This window comes from Somniosus microcephalus, chromosome 1, assembly GCF_052327205.1.
Source record: "Somniosus microcephalus isolate GS21.2 chromosome 1, FLI_Smic_1.0, whole genome shotgun sequence".
Lineage (NCBI taxonomy): Eukaryota > Metazoa > Chordata > Chondrichthyes > Squaliformes > Somniosidae > Somniosus > Somniosus microcephalus.
Window position 1 is genome coordinate 339,999,827 of NC_140987.1, and position 20,627 is coordinate 340,020,453.

Genomic DNA, 20,627 nt, shown 5'->3' on the forward strand with positions numbered 1-20,627 from the left:
TTTGTTAAATTATTTTTTTCAAAAATTTGATTAATTGTTTAAAAGAGTTTATTTTACAGTTATTCATAGTTCATTTATTTATTGGGATTTTTTTTAACTTTTATTTGTAGTTTAAGTGCTGTTTTGGGCGCCCTGAGTTTTCATGAGTTTGACAGTTCTTACTATCAAACTCATGAATGAACTTTTGCAACCTCCCATTGGCTGCCCAGTGCCCACGTGATCCCAGCCGGCTCATCAAAATAACTACGCTTTAATTCTGTTTAAAACTACTTTAATGTAAAAGTATTTAAAACTTTATAAAAGTTAGCTAAAGATGAATAAAAATACAAAAAAAATTATTTAAAATGCTGCTCTGCATGTGAAATTGCTTTTCAGCTTGTGTTAAAAATTGGGGGCGTGGCCTATAGTAAGGAGACCTCAAGGGGCGTGTCTAACTTAGGCTCCGCGCTCGAGGCTTCGCGCTGGCTGCACTCCTGGGCAGCGTGACGTCAGACGCTGCCCGGGAGTAATCAACTGAAAACAGGAATTGCAAGCGTCCCGGGAGCAGAACGGCCAGCGCGCAGTGTAAGTGCACATCGGGGGCTTGCACGCGCGGCAAGCCCCCGAACCTAATTTCTGGGCCATTGTGACATGAAATATAGTTGTACCTATAGGAGGTGCATGCTATACATTAGGCTTTAGTATGTTAAAGAATACGTCTATAATATATCAAAAATACATCTGCAAGCACTTCCTACAAAATCTTACTTCCTGTTATTACATTTTTGTCAAACTTTTCCATTAACTTTTTGAACCACTTGCTCAACCTGCCCTGCCACCTTCAGCGATTTGTGCACACACACCCCCAAGTCTCTCTGTTCCTGCACCCCCTTTAGGATTGTACCCTTTAGTTTATATTGCCTCTCCTCGTTCTTCCTACCAAAATGTATCACTTCACACTTTTCTGCGTTAAATTTCATCTGCCACGTGTCCACCCATTCCACCAGCCTGTCTATGTCTTCTTGAAGTCTAGCACCATCCTCCTCACTGTTCACTATACCTCCAAGTTCTGTGTCATCTGCAAATTTTGAAATTGTGCTCTGTACTCCCAAGTCCAAGTCATTAATATACATCAAGAAAAGCAGTGGTCCCAGTACTGACCCCTGGGGAATACCACTGTACACCTTCCTCCAGTCTGAAAAACGAACTGTTCACCACTACTCTCTGTTTCCTGTCACTAAGCCAATTTCGTATCCATACTGCCACTGTCCCTTTTATTCCATGGGTTTCAAATTTGTTGGTAAGCCTATTATGTGGCACTTTATCAAACACCTTTTGGAAGTCCATATACACGTCAACCACACTGCCCTCATCAACCCTCTGTTACCTCATCAAAAAACTCGATCAAGTTAGTTAAACATGATTTGCCTTCAACAAATCCGTGCTGGCTTTCCTTAATTAATCCACACTCGTCCAAGTGACTGTTAACTTTGTCCCAGATTATCGTTTCCAAAAGCTTCCCCACTACCGAGGTTAAACTGACTGGCCTGTCGTTGATGGATTTATCCTTGCACCCTTTTTTGAACAAGTGTGTAACATTTGCAATTCTCCAGTCCTCTGGCACCACCCTTGTATCGAAGGAGGATTGGAAGATTATGGCCAGTACCTCCACCATTTCCTCCTTAACCTCCCTCAGCATCCAAGGATGCATCCCATCCGGTCCTGGCAGCCTTACTAGTACCTCCTCTATCAATTTTTATTTCATCCAGTAACTCCACTACCTCCTCTTTCACTATGACTTTGGCAGCATCTTCTTCCTTGGTGAAGACAGATACAAAGTACTCATTTAGTACCTCAGCCATGCCCTATGCCTCCATGCGCAGTTCTCCTTTTTGGTCCCTAATCGGCCCCACCCCTCCTCTTACTACCTGTTTACTATTTATATGCCTATAGAAGACTTTTGGATTACATTTTATGTTAGCTGCCAATCTATTCTAAATCTCTCTTTGCCCTTATTTTCTTTTTCACTTCCCCTCTGAACTTTCTATATTCAGCCTGATTCTCACTTGTATTCTCAACCTGACATTTGTCACACGCACCCTTTTTCTGCTTCATCTTACTCTCTATCTCTTTCGTCATCCAGGGAGCTCTGGCTTTAGTTGTCCTACCTTTCCCCTTCGTGGGAATGTACCTCGACTGCGCCCGAACCATCTCCTCTTTAAAAGGCAGCCCATTATTCCATTTCAGTTTTGCCTGCCAATCCTTGATTCAAATTTACCCGGGCTAGGTCCGTTCTGAACACATTGAAATTTGCCTTCGTCCAATTAAGTATTTTTACTCTAGATTGCTCCGTCCTTTTTCATAGCTAATCTAAACCTTATGATCACCGTTACCTAAATGCTCCCCTACTGACACTTGCACCACTTGACCCACCTCATTCCCTGGAACTAGATCCAGCATAGCCTCCTTCCTCACTAGGTTTGAAACATACTGATCAAGAAAGTTCTCCTGAACACACTTCAGAAATTCTTCCCCATCTCTGCCTTTTACACTATTGTTATCCCAGTCCATATTAGGATAATTGAAGTCTCCCCATTATTACTGCTCTATAGTTCTTGCACCACTCTAATTTCCCTGCACATTTGCTCCTCTATATCTTTCCCACTAGTTGGTGGCCCATAGAATACACCTAGTAATGTAATGGCACCTCTATTATTTCTTAACTCAAACCAAGTAGATTCTATCCTTGATCCCTCCAGTACATCCTTCTCTCCAGCACTAACATTCTCCTTAACCAATACTGCCACCCCACCTCCTTTCTTTCCTTCCCTATCTTTCCTGAACACCTTATATCGAGGAATATTTAAAACCCAATCCTGCCCTTTTTTGAGCCAGGTCTCCATTATCACCACAACATAGAAACATAGAAGATAGGAGCAGGAGTCAGCCATTCGGCCCCTCGAGCCTACTCTGCCATTCAATGCAATCATGGCTGATCATCCAAGTTCAGTACCCGGTCCCTGCTTTCTCCCCATACCCCTTGATCCCTTTAGCCTTAAGAAATATATCCAGCTCCTTCTTGAATATATTTAATGTATTGGCCTCTACTGCCGTCTGTGGTAGAGAATTCCACAGGTTCACCACTCTCGGTGAAGAAATTCCTCCTCATTTCTGTCCTAAAAGGCCTACCCCTTCTCCTTAGACTGTGACCCCTGGTTCTGGACTCCCTAATCATCGGGAACATCCTTCCTGCATCTAGTCTGTCCAGTCCTGCCAGAATTTTATAAGTTTCAATGAGATCCCCTCTCATTCTTCTAAACTCCAGCAAGTACAAGCCCAATCATCCCAATCTCTCCTCATACGTCATTCCTGACATCCCAGGTATCAGCCTGGTGAATCTTCGCTGAACTCCTTCCATGGAAAGAACATCCTTCCTCAGATAAGGCGACCAAAACTGCACACAATACTCAAGGTGTGGTCTCACCAAGGCCCTGTACAACTGTAGCAAGACATCCTTGTTCCTGTACTCAAACCCTCTCGTTACGAAGACCAACATACCATTTGCCTTCTTAACCGCCTGCTGCACCTGCATGCTTGCCTTCAGCGACTGGTGCACAAGGACACCCAGGTCTCGTTGCACTTCCCCTTCTTCCAATCTATTGCCATTCAGATAATAATCTGCCTTCCTGTTTTTGCCACCAAAGTGGATAACCTCACATTTATCCACGTTATATTGCATCTGCCATGCTTCTGCCCAATCACGCAACCTGTCCAAATCATCCTGTAGTTTCTCGGCATCCCCCTCACAGCACACACGCCCACCCAGCTTTGTGTTGTCTGCAAATTTGGAGATATTACATCTAGTTCCCTTGTCTAGATCATTAATATAGATTGTGAATAGCTGGGGTCCAAGGACCGATCCCTGCGGTACCCCACTAGTCACTGCCTGCCACTCGGAAAAAGACCCGTTTATTCCAACTCTTTGCTTTCTATCTGCCAACCAGTTCTCTATCCAAGTCAATACCTTGCCCCCAATCCCATGTGCCTTAACTTTACACGTTAATCTCTTATGCAGGACCTTATCAAAAGCCTTCTGAAAGTCCAAATACACCACATCCACTGGTTCTCCCTTATCTATTTTACCAGTTACATCCTCAAAAAAATTCCAGTAGATTAGTCAAGCACGATTTACCTTTTGTGAATCCATGTTGACTTTGTCCGATCATGTCACTGTTTTCCAAGTGCTCTGCTATTACATCTTTTATAATGGACTCTAGCATTTTCCCCACTACCGATGTCAGGCTTACCGGTCTGTAATTCCTCATTTTCTCTCTACCACCTTTTTTGAATAGTGGGGTAACATTAGCTACTCTCCAATCCATGGGTACTGTTCCAGATTCCATCAAATGTTGGAAGATGATCAGATTCCCATGTGGCTATTTGCGCCTGCAGCTCACCAACCTTATTTACCATGCTTCATGCATTTACATACATGCACTGTAAACCTATCTTAGACCACCTTATATTCCCTCTTAATCTGACCCCACCGAATACCTTACTATTTCTTACTATATTGCTATCTGTCTCTCCCCACCCTTTTTGCTCCTCCTTTCTAATGCTACATCCTGGTGCCCATCCCCCTGCCAAGTTAGTTTAAACCCTCCCCAACAGTACTAGCAACTTTCCACCACCACCACCACCCGCGCCCCCCCCCCCCCCACCCCAAGAGCGAGGACATTGGTTCCAGCTCTGTTGAGGTGCAACCCATCCCTCAATCAACATCAGAGACAGATTATCTGGTCATTACCACATTGTTGTTTGTGGGAGCTTGCTGTGCGCCGCATTTCCTACATTACAACAGTGACTACAGTTCTAAAGTACTTCATTGGTTGTAGAGTGCTTTGGGATGTCCTGAAGTTGTGCAATTCAAGTCTGTCTTTCTTTTGACTGGCCAACTAATGCACATTGGATGAAGTTCTATATAAATTTTGAAGTTTCTAATTATTACTGTGGCCATCTTGTAATTTCAGAACACAGTCCTAAAGCCTTTGTATCTGACACAGTCAAGGCTGTGTAGCAAGGACAGCAATTACAGCAAGTCAGCTAAAATTTATAAAGATTAACATCTTTAGCATGCAATATGGTATGGCCACATTAAATAAAAGAATTCAAAGTGATCCGAGAGAGAGGCATTTACTCCCGGGGTCTTCACTGGACTCCCAGATTCGAAAAGAGCAGAATCATCCTACCTATTAGAGTAGATCTGGGCTTTGAGCATGTTACCTTGTACCAACAGTGTAGAGTTGAACATATTTTCCCTCCATTGGTCCACTTTGGAGAATTAAAGGCACATAAAAGGGAAAATGTCCATTGCGAGAGTTTGAGATACTAGCAGCGATAAAAGATGTCAACTCGGAACATATTTTCGCAGTACAGTCACACCGCTGCATTTTATAAAATCATACTTTGGAAAAGGAATATTACGCTGATCAAGTGATAATACCACATCTGAAATTTGGCAAAACTTTGAAGTCAACTATTGTGCATGATCACGTAGCATCACAGAACCAAGGAACTGCAAACGAGTAAAAAGGTCCGCTATGCTCCAGAATTGTAACAATATTTTTGAAATATAAACTCATTTGAACTTTGATCAATCATAAATTGTTGTGAAATTTTCGTTAATGGTCAGGAAGAATTCAATAGTCAATCCACTGCGGTAGAATTTGAATCCAATTGTTAAAAAGTTACACCAGTGTTTTAGTTAAAAATCAGTTACAAAGAACCATATACAGGAAACTGAGATATCCGGCACCGACGTGTTGCCGATCTACCAAAACTGCCAGACATACAAAGTTAATGTTGAAGCATACGGAGGTTTTCATCTCCGTATCTGACAACAAACACTGTTGCTTAGCAACAGCTTCTAAAGAGTCGGCTGCAGCTGCAAGCGTCTCTAGCTGAAGCTGTTGCTATAGCTACAGACCTTGCAGTGCCTGACTGGAAAAAAAAAAAGAACGAGAGCTAAAAAAAACTTATAGAAAACAGCTCCTGGTTTTGCCGTTAGATCGAGTATTCCGGACATACAACCTCCGGATAAACCAAAGTTTCCTGTAAAGAGCTAGCATTTATATAGCGCCTTTCACAACCTCAATGTCCCAAAGCGCTTCACAGCCAATTAAGTACTTTTGAAAAGTAGCCACTATATTGTAATGTAGGGACATGCGACAGTCAATTTGTACACAGCAAGCTCCCACAAACAATTAGATAATGATCAGGCAATATGTTTTAGTGATGTTGATTGAGGGATAAATATTGGCCAGGTCACTAGTGGGAACTCCCCTGCTCTTTGAATAATGCCATGGGATCTTTTACGTCCACCTGAGAGGGCAGGTGGGGTCTTGGTTTATCTTCTCATTCAAAAAAGGCTCCTCCGACAGTGCAGCACCCCACTAGAGGGTCAGCCTAGATTATGTACTCAAGACTCTGGAGTGGGACATATGCCCACAACCTCTGACTCAGAGGCGAGTGCTACCCGATAGGCAGACAGGGCCTGGAGTGCAGTTTTTGACATTTGCCGTGGACCCACTGCAGCCTAAAGGCCGATAACGGCCACCAATCGCTGTAATAAAAAACACATTTAATGAAGCAATAGACTACCAACTACAGGTAAAAGTATTACACAGCTCACCTGAAAGGAAAAAAAATACAGGCCTTACCAATACATTATTTGTCATGCTATTTGCCTATCACTTGCAAAATTTGCTCAGGATGTAAATCATTTTGTTTGTTGCTCCCTTCGCAAGCCTCTCATTCCCAGTTATTTACATACTAAAATATTATTTTGCTCTGACTCCTATGGTGGATTTCCACAATCTGCTTTAGATACGGCGTATGGTAGAGATATTAAATTGTGTGTCAGTTTTTACAATTGATGGTGGAAATGAGAATGTAGGTGTAATAAAACAGGAGAAGCCCCAGACAGCGTAGAGTATAGATTGATACCAGAGATATATATTCGTTAGAAAGGTCTATTTCCATTGGAGCAGAGAAGGCTAAGGGGAGACTTAAAATTATGCAGGGTTTGGATTGGGTGAATAGGAAAAGACTGTTTCCTTTGCTTGGGAGTCAGTGATGAACGTTCATCAATTTAAAATGGCCATTAAGAGACTTGGTGTAGCACTACGGAGGGAATTTAAAAAAAAAACAGGTCGCGTCTCCAACAACAAAAAAAAGAGGAATTTGATAGCTCAATTTTCTGCTAATGACTCATTTGTTATTTGGTAGTTGTTCCTAGCTTTTGATTCATTCACATTTAGTCAATCAGGTATTGGCAACTTAACAGATAAATGGCTTCCTGCCCGAGGGACATGCTGCCCTTTCAGATGTGATACTACTGTGTCCACACTCTCTGGTGTTTGATGTGCTAGATGCAAAACATTTCATTTACAATATCCGAGTGCACTAATGACATGAGGAAATGGGCTTGGAGAATGTACTGTATTCAGCTCAATGGTAAGAGGGGATTATCACCAGAGATCTGATCATTAGATCAGGGTGTACCTTCTCATTTCAGCCTGCATGTTAATTCGTCTCAGTCACAATCTCAGGCTAAGTACCTCATCCAAACAAGTTTCCCACATGAGACCATCAGCACACCCTATTTCAACAAAGAGAAATAAAAAAATAAAAAATGAAGCTACATTCTTTCAACAGGGCTAAAAAAAGAGACCGACTGATCGGGAAACTCACTCGCTAATGTGAATCCTGTGGTTGAACAATTGGTGGTGATGTAATGTAGTACAGAAAGTTGTTCACTTTTATCTACATTTGATTAAAAAAAACCTGATCCAAGCTCATTCCCTTGCGGACAGTGCACGTCAAGTCTTGTATATCCCTTCTTCAACCGTTCCACCTCTACACGATGCTCATTCAGCTGGGATCATCAAACCAATGGGTGCCACCAATACAAGTACCTAAATCCCTCCAGTTTTCGTTATTTAGTTGCTGTCTGCAATATTGTATATAGGTCTGACTGAGCAGGCACATCAGCAGAATATTTATGCCACTTCACCTAGCCTCTTAATGACCATTTTTAATTGATGACTCCTCATTACTGACTTCCCCAAGGAGGTGAAATAACCTTTCCCTATTCACCCCATCGAAATCCTTCATGGTCAGCTAGATGTCTCCCCAAGACTACTGGGTGTGGGAGGCTCCTGCAAGGAACCTCCGTGCTAAATTTTCAGCAACTCTCAGCTACAAAAAGACAACACAGTGACAGCAAGAGACTTTTTTTTTTTTTTTTTTAAATTATGACAGTATGGCAACAAAATATAGAAAAACAGATACCTGATGGGGATTTCAGTTTGAATACTGATGCACCACGTGGCCCAGCACTAACCCAATCATCCTGCACGGTCCCCAGCAGTCTGGTTCACTGAGGTTCTGTGCAACACTTAAAAATAAAAGTAATCTTCAGTTTTAAGTCTCCACAATTGTGTGTGGAATAACTTACACCGTTGAAATTTATAAAGAGAATGTTGCCAAAAAGGATTTTTAAACTGCGAGCTAATTTAATAATACAATAAACACCATAAAAATAAAGATTGCTGGATATTATGCCAGAGAAAGAGAGGCATTATCTCAAACTTGGCAAAATACCTAAAGTCAATTATTCTGCAAGACTATGCTGTACCAGACTTGGAAGAAACTAGAGACAAAAATCAGTAAAAGGGTAAAGTCCTTCAATGCTTAGAAAAACTGGCCGACACTTCACTGATCCAGACGACCTGGTAAACACTCAACTATTTAATCACCAATCGTTAACTCACCGGGGCTGTTCTTTGTAACAAACAGCAAAATAACTTTTCTAAAAAAGGCCTCCTTTTAGAAGTAGCAGCTGGTAGAATGCTCTTCCACACCCAACTGGCTCATTGTACAACATTCCTAACTGCTGTGCACAGAACATAAAATAGCATGTCACAACATACCTAGGGTGCTAGGAACAAGCACTTTTTGTTGTGCAACCATTTCAAAGAGATCTCTTCCATTTTAGTCCCCTTCTCAGAGATGTTGATTCCTTGTTGTGGTACAGTTCCAGGTACTTATTATGCAGGCGTAAGCCCGCACAGTGAGCACTAGCTTGCTCCAACTCTGGAGGGCATCACAGCCAAGCCCATCAAATGCTTTTCTTTTGTGTTTTACAAGCTAGTTTTGGAAGATGACCCCTTCAGCCATTTCAAATCATCCTTCCCCAGTATTCCCATTACAGTCTAGTTCTTTGCTAAATGAGACCGGTGTTCTGGCCTCAATCACTCTTTCTGGCAACCAGTTGCGAATCTTGATTACTCTCCTCGTGAAGAAGCATTTCCTGATGTTGCTCTGAACCTTGAACCTCTTGTTCTGCAATGTCTGAAAGTACCGTTTTGGGTTTGCTTTCTCTATCCCATTAAATATCATCTCTGCCAGGCTTCTCGACATGTCTCTTCACACAAGCCCCACTTCCAGAGGGATAGCGATTCATCGGGGCTCCGACTCCAGATTTCCTCCCCGCCACCCCCCATCCTATTCCAGGGGTCCCGAGTCCAATGGTAGTGTCCCTACCACAAACCACCTGAGATTAGCTAACTTAGCACAGACTTGGAACCGAACTTGGGTCGTTCTGGTCCCTCATGGGAGACTCAGCTATTCACTGAGGGATTTCGGGCACATTGCTGTTGTTGGCCTCTACAACATATATCTATATATAAACGGATACTTCTGTCTGTCCTCACGTGTGCGTCTGTCCGGCTATGCGCTCGAAAGTTAGAGCGTACCTACGCGTGCATTACGTCAAAAGAAAGCTTACCTTTCCGAAACGGTGGTAAGCGTATTTACGTTTCGGCCGGACAAAAATCACGCCCGCGGTATCCGAAAAACGTTCAAAATTCCGCTCATTAGCATCTCATTATCCACTCATTAGCGACAGAGTGACCTCTAGGTCGACCAATCGTACGCCGGGTTCCTGGTGCGTGCGGCCGGGGCCCCCCTACGGTCGAGTGGCGGGACGATTGACCAATCCTACGCTTTGGTGACCTGACGGTCGACCAATCGGTGTGTGTGTGGGCGGGCCTTATCGTTCTGACCCGAGATGAGTCGCTGCCATCTTGATTCCAAACTTTTCCTTCGTTTTCCCGCTTTCTGCGTCTTTCAAAAAAACGTTGCTTTTAAAACACATTGTTTTTTAAAAAAGTTAATTACTTTCTAAATCTTTTATCTAATCTCATTAATTTTCCTACCTTTCCCCGTTTTTCCAGGTAGGCCTCGAAGCCTCGGCCTCTCCTCCGCACCCACGCCTGAGCTAGGCACCTCCCGGCCCCAGTCAACAAGCGGCCCCCGATCGCCGCCATCTTTGTGAAGGCTAGAGGGGCGGGCCTCAGCCGCGCGCCGCTACCTTAGTAAAGGGTGCGCGCGCAGCAGGAGCAGCTGAGACGCGGGTCTCTCTGTTCCCCGCTCGGCTCGGGCGGGGCTCTCGGGAGTGCTGATCTCGGGCGGGGCTTGGAGAGCGGGAAGGGTTACCCCGGCAACCGGGCCCACCGGCCATCTCTCACAGCCGCAATCGGCGCTCTTCAAGCCAGCTCGGGAGGGCGGGGCCATGTCAGTGCGTGGGGCGGCATGGAGCCATCGCTGGGCTCGGGTGCTTTGTGGCCGAACAGCGGCTGCGGACCTCGAGCTGACCGGGGCGCTGGACTCGGCTGGGCCATGTCTTTGCGGGTGTTCACCTCGGCCAACGGCATCAGGGTGACGGCCGAGGCCGCCAAAAGCATCCAAGGGAACGCGTTCATCCAGGTGCCGAGGCCCGGGGCGGAAAGAGAGAGGGAGGGAGGGAGGGAAGGGAGAGAGGGGAGGGAGAGAGGGAAGGGAAGGGAGGGAGGGAAGGGAAGGGAGGGAGGGAGAAGGAAAGAAAGAAAAAAAAGAAAGAAAGGAAAGGAGAGAGGGGTGGGACAGGGAGGGAAAGTGAGGGGGTGGGACAGGGAGGGAGAGCTTACCTTCTTCCTTCCTTCGCAGGGGTGCATCGGGCCACCTTCCCCCCCCCCACCCCGTCGCGCTCTCTCTCTTCCCCCCCAGTCGCTCGCTCTCTTCCAACAACATGCCCTTGAAAATGCCTCGGCACCGCCGGGCACTCCAGCTAGTATAGGAATCGATCTGTCTGTCCTCACGTGTGCATCTGTCCGGCTATGCGCTCGAAAGTTAGAGCGTACCTACGCGCGCGTTACCTCCGAAGAAAGCTTACGGTTCCGGGACAGTCGTAAGCTTATTTACTTTTCGGTTGGATGAAAATTGTTCGCGCCTTATGCAGAAAAACCTTCAAAATTAAACTCATTATCTGCTAGCATTGATTGACCGACGTCAAGGTTCGACCAATCCTGTGCCGTCACGATTGACCAATCCTATAGTACGGTCCCCTGATGGTTGGCCAATCGGGGTGTGTGTGTGTGTGTGTGTGTGTGTGTGTGTGTGTGTGTGTGTGTGTGTGTGTGTGTGTGTGTGTGTGTGTGTGTGTGTGTGTGTGTGTGTGTGTGTGTGTGTGTGTGTGACTAATCGTTTTCATCTCAGGGATCTGGCAGCCATTGTTTCACTGCCATTACTTCAGCTTCCAGCTCAAACTACTCTATCCAGCTTTGAAAAAGTTAGTATCTCTTAAAAATAACAAAATGTTTTTGGTAAATCTTATAAGTACTTTCACTTTCATCTTTCAAGGTTTTAAAAAAGGTAGAAATGTTGCCCAGCAGCAGATTGACAAAGACACAGAGACAGGGCCCAAAAGCCTGGGACTCTATTTAAAATGTTGCCCGGCAGCAGATTCACAGAGGGACACAGAGAGGCCCCAAAGCCTGGCACTCGATTTAAACCGCCTGGCCCAAAACAGCCCTGGTAAAGCCGGGCTCCCCCAGCTATCTATATATATATATATAAAGCGGCTCTTCTGTCTGTCCCGATGTCTGTCTGTCCGTTCTCTATACGTTTGAAAGTTAGAGCGTACCGACGCACGCGTTGCCTCAAAAGAAAGCTTACGATTCCGGACCGGTCATAGGCGTATTTATGTTTCGGCCGGACAAAAATCCCGCCCGCGGTATCCCAAAAACGTTCAGCGTTCCGCTCATTAGCGACCGTGTGACGTCGAGGTCCACCAATCGGACGGCGGGTTCCTTCCTACAGTTGTGTCGAGTGACTCGACGATTGACCAATCCTACGCTTCGGTGACCTGACCGGTCGACCAATCGGTGCGTGTGTGGGTGGGCCTTATCCTTCTGAACCGAGCTGAGTGGCCGCCATCTTGATTTTTCACAATTTTTTCCCCCCACAGTGTGTGTTAGGGAACTAAGGTAAATATTTTAATGTGGTGTTAGGGAATTAAATAACAATTTAATAGGGGGGGGGGGGGGGGGAAGAGCCTCGGGAAATCGCGGGGGGGGGGGGGGGGGGGGGGGAAAGAAAGAGAGCCTCGGGAAATCACGGGGGGCTCGTGCCGCCCGCACTGACGCCGCCCGCACAGACCGCGCATGCGACGCCCGCACATGCGCCGCCCGCGAGAGCCCGCTCCCGGCGCCAGCCGCCGCTCAGCATTCCCGCTATCGGAACGGCGCCGGACCTCAGGCGCTAGGCAGGGGGAGGGGCCGGAGAGAGGGACAGAGGGGAGCGGGGGAGTGAGGGAGGGGTAGGGGTGGGCGAGGGAGACAGAGGAGGGGAGGGAGAGGAGGGGAGGGAGGGATAGGACAGGGAGAGGACATGACAGGGAGAGGGGGGACACACAGGGGCAGGGAGACCAAGCGCCCCAAAATTGCCCTCGCAACGCGGGGCTCCCCAGCTAGTATTAAATAAAACGTTGCTGTTTCTCAGTACAAGTAAAACGCAAATTATTGCAGGGGCTGGAAATTGGAAACAAAGTCTGAGCAGGCTGGTCAATCAGCATCTGCGGAGAGGACAGTGCCTGCTTCAGGCGCATACTCTTCATTAAAACGTATGCACCCAAACCCAGCCCAAGGCAAAAAGTATGCTGGCACTCTGCATAGGTTCATCTGAAGAATGGCGACTTGTGTGAACCATCAGAGGTGACCACGGCCCGTGGAACAGTAGCCTGGTGCGAGTCTGTGCCTTCTGCAGTACAGGACAGGAAATTGGCTTGACATTCGATTGCACTTGAAAATGGTCACGGTGCCGAGATCTCTCTCCCTTGAGGTAGAAACACTTAGCTTCAGTCTTCGGCCCCCGCCACAAACTCCGTTCCCTTGCCACCAACTCCATCCCTCTCCCTGGCAACTGTCTGAGACTGAACCAGATTGTTCACAACCTTGGTGTCGTATTTGACTCCGAGATGAGCTTCCAACAACATATCTGCCCCATCACTAAGACCAACTACATCCACCTCCATAACATCACCCGACTCCTCCCCTGCCTCAGTTCATCTGATGCTGAAACCCTCATCCATGTCTCTGTTACCTCTAGACTTGACTATTTCAAAGCACTTCTGGCCAGCTTTCCATCTTCTACCCTTCGTAAACCTGAGCTCATCTAAAGCTCTGCTGTCCTAACTCACACCAAGTCCCATTCACTCATCACCCCTGTGCTCGCTGACCTACATTGGCTCCCGGTTGAGCAACGCCTCGATTTTGAAATTTGCATCCTTGTTTTCAAATCCCTCCATGGCCTTGCCCCTCCCCATCTCTAATCTTCTCCAGCCCTACAGCCCTCCGAGATCTCTGTTCCTCTAATTCTGGCATCTTGCGCAGCCCCGATTTTAAATCACACCATCATTGGCAGCCATGTCTTCAGCTGCCGAGGCCCTAAGCTTGGGAATTCCCTCCCTAAACCTCTCTGCCTCTCTTTCACCCTTTAAGACACTTCTTAAAACTTACCACTTTTCTGCCCTAATATCTTACGTGGCTCAGTGTCAAATTTTGTTTGATACGTAATGCTCCTGCTACTTTGTTCAATGTTACAAGAAGAAAACACAAAATACCGAATATGAATTGCTTCGCAATTTTATAAACATTGCAAAACAGTTGACCCTTCAGCCCTGCATAATGACGATTTTTAAACCGATCTTACCAAGAGCAACTAAGAAAGCAATACAAGGGCCAAAGTCTCTAAATATATTAATTGGCAGAAGTTGCTTCCTGTAACGCAGGGGGAAAAATTAACAGTCAGACTTCCTTAGGCAAGCTCATCCTGTGGTTAACTCAAACCACTTAAACTTTAAAGGACACGGGAAAGTCAATACTGATCTGGTTTTTGTAATGTGTTTCAAATCACATTTGACTTTGCATTAATGGCTCATGCATGTGTCAGCCTTCAATCGTTTTCTGTGCAAAAGATCATCCTTAATATAGAGTACATATGTACACTATAAAATACGGATCAGTGTACCCCCATATCCTGGAGCACCGAGCGGCGTACCCCCGTATCCTGGAGCACCGAGCGGCGTACCCCCGTATCCTGGAGCACCGAGCGGCGTACCCCCGTATCCTGGAGCACCGAGCGGCGTACCCCCGTATCCTGGAGCACCGAGCGGCGTACCCCCGTATCCTGGAGCACCGAGCGGCGTACCCCCGTATCCTGGAGCACCGAGCGGCGTACCCCCGTATCCTGGAGCACCGAGCGGCGTACCCCCGTATCCTGGAGCACCGAGCGGCGTACCCCCGTATCCTGGAGCACCGAGCGGCGTACCCCCGTATCCTGGAGCACCGAGCGGCGTACCCCCGTATCCTGGAGCACCGAGCGGCGTACCCCCGTATCCTGGAGCACCGAGCGGCGTACCCCCGTATCCTGGAGCACCGAGCGGCGTACCCCCGTATCCTGGAGCACCGAGCGGCGTACCCCCGTATCCTGGAGCACCGAGCGGCGTACCCCCGTATCCTGGAGCACCGAGCGGCGTACCCCCGTATCCTGGAGCACCGAGCGGCGTACCCCCGTATCCTGGAGCACCGAGCGGCGTACCCCCGTATCCTGGAGCACCGAGCGGCGTACCCCCGTATCCTGGAGCACCGAGCGGCGTACCCCCGTATCCTGGAGCACCGAGCGGCGTACCCCCGTATCCTGGAGCACCGAGCGGCGTACCCCCGTATCCTGGAGCACCGAGCGGCGTACCCCCGTATCCTGGAGCACCGAGCGGCGTACCCCCGTATCCTGGAGCACCGAGCGGCGTACCCCCGTATCCTGGAGCACCGAGCGGCGTACCCCCGTATCCTGGAGCACCGAGCGGCGTACCCCCGTATCCTGGAGCACCGAGCGGCGTACCCCCGTATCCTGGAGCACCGAGCGGCGTACCCCCGTATCCTGGAGCACCGAGCGGCGTACCCCCGGATCCTGGAGCACCGAGCGGCGTACCCCCGGATCCTGGAGCACCGAGCGGCGTACCCCCGGATCCTGGAGCACCGAGCGGCGTACCCCCGTATCCTGGAGCACCGATCGGTGTACACCCTTATCCTGGCGTACCGATCGGTGTACACCCGTATCCTGGAGCACCGATCGGTGTACACCCTTATTCCAGTGTACACCCTTATCCTGGCATACCGATCGGTGTACACCCGTATCCTGGCGTACCGACCGGTGTACACCCGCATCCTGGCATACCAATCGGTGTACACCCGTATCCTGGAGCACCGATCAGTGTACACCCGTATCATGGAGCACCGAGCCGTGTACCCCCGTATCCTGGAGCACCGAGCCGCGTACCCCCGTATCCTGGAGCACCGATCGGTGTACACCCTTATCCTGGCGTACCGATCGGTGTACACCCGTATCCTGGAGCACCGATCGATGTACACCCTTATTCCAGTGTACACCCTTATCCTGGCATACCGATCGGTGTACACCCGTATCCTGGCGTACCGACCGGTGTACACCCGCATCCTGGCATACCAATCGGTGTACACCCGTATCCTGGAGCACCGATCAGTGTACACCCGTATCCTGGAGCACCGAGCCGTGTACACCCGTATCCTGGAGCACCGAGCCGTGTACACCCGTATCCTGGAGCACCGAGCCGTGTACACCTGTATCCTGGAGCACCGAGCCGTGTACACCCTTATCGTTTTATCAGGATGTGCCAAAGCACTTTACGGCCCACGAAGTACTTTGTGAAGAGCAGTCTGCTGCAGTGCAGGGTGGCTGCGATTCATTCTGCCAGTATTTGGTGTCTCAGCTCAGATGATGAATGGCCATTTTTGAGTGAGGGTTCAGAGGGCAGTCGCTGCTCATGGTGCCATACTCCAGTCGGAGGTCTTCAAGAGGAGTGAAAACCGGAGGAAAGAGCTTGCCTCATTTAATGTGGGAAGCAATGGATTACATAGGGAGGTGTGGTTCTGCAGACACCCCTCGCCCTACAAGAATAAATAAAGCCATTGCTAACTGGCAATGTTACAGAGACAGACTCCAGGATGGCGACGAGAGAAACAGAACAAAACATCACACTGGTGCAATAGGGGGGGCACAGCTCAGAGGGCAGGTTTGCACCAAATTGTTGGGGCAGAGTAAAGGGAGCTTTTAATGTGGGCTGAACTGGGAGTGCTTAATGCTGACACTGGATGCCTGAAATGGGAAAGTGTTCCACTTCCCCAGCACCGACATCCCTCACAACGAGCACAGAAAAAAAATTAAGCGCACACACAGCAGGCAGCAACAACATTGCATTTGCATTCAATCCTTAAGCAAATTGTCCCCCAATGACAGAAAACATGTACCCCAGCCTCGCCTTGCACAAACATTCGAAGTTAAACTTCATCCAACTCGTGTCAGCTGTGACTCGGTGGTAGCACTCCCGTTTGAGTCAGAGGGTTGTCAATTCAAGTCCCACTCCAGAGATTGGAGCTCATAATCCAGGCCGACACCCCAGTGCAGTACTGAGGGAGTGCTGCACTGCCGGGGGTGCCCTCTTTCGGATGAGATGTTAAACCGAGGCCGCGCCTGCTCTCTCAGGTGGACGTTTGGATCCCGTGGCACTATTTCGAAGAGCAGCAGGGGAGTTCACCCCACTGTCTTGGCCAACATTTATCCCTCAATCAACACCACCAAAAAAAACCTGATTATCTGGTCATTATCTCATTGCTGTTTGCGGGAGCTTGCTGTGCGCAAACTGGCTGCTGCATTTCCTACATTACAACAGTGACTGCACTTCTGAAGTACTGAGGTACTGAAAGGTGCTATATAAATCCAAGTCTTTCTTTAAGTCTTTATTGTTGTGTGAATCTCCCCTCCGCGTGCTACTTGCATTGAAACACGCTCAGTTTGTGCCAAGTTAACGGTCAGCCAGGGTGCTGGAAGTAGCATGAATGGCTCCAGAATTCCTGGGTATGGGAATGGATGAAGAAAACAGGCAGTGTTCTGCTCATGTGCATGCATGGCGAGTGAGGAGCGGAGCAGGCTTGGCTGCAACAGTTGAACAGCCTGTGGACAAGTCACAAGCGGGCTTGCACATAAGTAGCCATTGCTGAGGGGTTCCGGGCGGTGCCAGAATCTGCAGAATCGTACCCCACAACATACGGTCAACAAAACCTGCGCAGCACTAACTGAACTCACAACTCATCTATCTCACCATATGGAACCAATTTGTTCCAATTCCCTTTGTCAGGGACCAATCTAGTACTGTACATTCGAAGAGCAAAAGGATTAAAGGGGAACAAATGGAAAGTTTTGGATATCAACAGCACAATTGCAATTCTCGTGATGCCAGCTCAGGGGCAACAAATGTCTGTCTGAACAAATGTTTTCTGATGACAAAAACTGTCAACAGTGCATTTACTTTTCCACGAGGGAACAAAATTGAACAGAATTAAAGAAAGGCTGACAGCAAACACATATACTGGAGAGTCTGGTTACTGTGCGTGTCACAGTGTTTGCCTAAAACATCTTGGGTGGATATTTTTTAAAAACTGCCAGTTTGTTTATGTTCACGATCACAAGGCAATTTGACCCATCTCGATTTATCTATCCCGAGAGAGCCAAACGTACCCCCATTGTAGCATTTAACTGTTCCTTAAATAAATCTGGGGGTATTGCCTCCACTGCTCTATGTGGAATACATTAATAAATCTTTGTGAAGAAGAATTTCTTGATAAGATAGAAAGGAGGAAATTGCAATTATATCGTGCCATTCTTGACCGAAGGACATCCCAAAGTACTTTACAGCCACTGAAATACCTTTGAGTGCAGTCACTGTTGTGGCAAATGTGGCAGCCAATTTGCACACAGCAAGGTCCCACAAACAGCAATGAGATAAATGACTAGATAATCTGTTTTTTTTTTTTTTTTTATAAATAGTGATGGTTGAGGGATAAATATTGTCCAGGACAGCATGGAAAACTCCCCTGCTCTTCTTCGAATAGTGCCATGGGATTTTTCGTCCACCTGAGAGCAGACGGGGCTTCTGAAGAAGACAGCACCGACAGTACAGCACTGCCTCAGTACTGCACCGAGGTGTCAGCCTGGATTATGTACTCCAGTCTCAAGCGGGGCTTAAATCCACAACCTCCTACCTCATAGGTGAAAGTGATACCAACTGAGCCACAACTGACATAATTACTAACACATGAAGGCTTGTGAAAGCAGATATAATTTTGTAATGGAAACCGTTCTAAAGAAATTATTCAATCAATCCAAAATCTGCATGATTTAATAACAGAACAATGTATGCAAATACTCAGAGTAGTCTGATCATTTAAAAAAAATACTGCAAGACAAATATCTTTCCTAAATTTAACCTTCACTCGTCTGAAACTTGGTTGCCTTGTCCTACTCTCGCTATTTCATTTAAAGCTCTTTCTTCCCTACTTTTCAGGGCCCCGACAATGGCTTTTAAAAACATCCCGTTGACGGTGGAGGCAAACTCAGCAGCGAGTTTATTGGATGTTATCCATTCTTCACGTAGTGCTGGTGAAATGAGGTCAGGCAGCTGCAGATCGGATCATAGCAGCAGTTGGGACGCTGAAGAGCAGGGCCCTGCAACGACTGCCTGGTTTCTGTTCTGTAATCAGAATATCCACGAGAATGTAAACATGGCACAACGCCAATGTTTAAAACCTTACGGCTATTACTACAGCAAAGAAATAGTAACATTTTGGGTTTTACATTTTTTTTTTTTTTTTATAAATGTCAACAATTTTTAGTCTGAAGTTGACAGAACAAATGGTCTCAGCCTAACTGGCACTGAGGTGTAGCAACAATGCAAATCTGTTCATAGGGATACATAAAGTTACAACACAGAAACAGGCCAATCGGCCCAAGCAACCTGTGTGGAGGGCAAATGCTGACACTCCAGGTCTAGCTACGAACCCATATAACCGAGTATGTCAGAGCACCAGTTCGCTCAGGGACAGTTAACTTGTCTGCCTAGAATAGTGGCAAAGCCAACTATTGTTATTTTTTGCGCGAGGAACAGTAGGAAATAACCATCATCAGAAAACTTGTATTCTGTTCATTCATATATTTCATGTAAAACAAACCAATTTGTCAGTTTCCAATCAGCCTCATCTCACTACAGTGCTCTTCAATCTGCCTGTGAACGAGGCAGGAAAATACATGAGATTACATGTGTACTGGACACATAGCAAGGGGTCATGATCCCAGGCTCATGTTGTTGTCTAACCAATCAGTGGGCAGTAAAGGTCCTCTTTTGGTTAGACCCAATTAATTGTAACTTAACTGTAAATTAAATAGAACTTTAAATAAAACTTATCAAATCAAATTAAAATTTGGTTTGCCGGGGTGACAATGCACTCCAGTCCCCACGGCGCCCACCAGTCTCGGAAGGCCTCAAGTGGGGCAGTAAAGGTGCTGTGATCGTAGAAGACGCGAGGTCCCTGCTTATGGGAGTGACCAGCGACGGTGAACCCGAGAGAACATCTACTGTAGCTACGGTGAAGTTTGCAACAACATGCACTCTGGAAAGTTTCAAAATAGGTGGTGACCCCAATCTACTAACCACTTAACAGGTTATTTACATCTGACCAGAACCTGGGTTTATTAACACCAGCTTAAAATAAACAAAACCCTTCACAATGTACAATGGCTCAGTCTGTTTATTTTTAAAACCTCAAAGCACAGTAACACATTAACCAGTGACTAAACAAGACATTTAATTAGCAATTTGGATTCAAATCATCAATTCCGTGCTCACAGTCCCAACCTAAATAGCAATTATGCATATATTTTAAAATATATGGGTCTCAGTATCTGCTCTCCTGGATACTTTCTAGAGTGCAGTCGGAGACCAGTAGCTGCAATTCAAGTTTCGACCAGGCGGCACCTCCCTACACTGTCTGGGTGAAACTCTACAGCACTTTTTAATAGCCGGTTTGACACAGATCAGTCTCTTCACTGCATCAAATAGACACGTGGTGCGAGACTGCTCACTGCTTCAGGTCGGGATTTACACCACAACCTTAGTGTTGGTGTGAAACAGATGCTAATGATGTACCATACGTGCACCCTTAAAACAGCTCGAACTAAAGAAAGTAACTACCGATTACAACTGTGGAATTCGAAGCATTAGCAAAGTCTGTGATACTCTTACTTATGTACTGATATGCTTCGAAACATGACTGAAGACCAGGCGCTAGGTCATGGCTAATAAATTGGCTCACACTATCTCTACTAATTGACAAAAATTA

At 46.9% G+C, this 20,627-nt stretch overlaps 1 protein-coding gene across 3 annotated transcripts in view; it reads right to left on the reverse strand.

The window, feature by feature from the left end:
- LOC147124938 (plastin-3-like) overlaps window positions 1-20,627 on the reverse strand; it is a 135,634-nt gene that overhangs the window by 87,194 nt on the left and 27,813 nt on the right. The window contains exon 1 of one of the 3 annotated variants that reach the window (XM_085994934.1): window positions 8,973-8,991. The exons of the other annotated variants lie outside the window; for them this stretch is intronic. The gene's annotated coding sequence lies outside the window, so the exon portion shown is untranslated. Of the gene's footprint in view, window positions 1-8,972; window positions 8,992-20,627 lie in introns of those variants that run through there. 3 annotated transcript variants of the gene reach the window in all.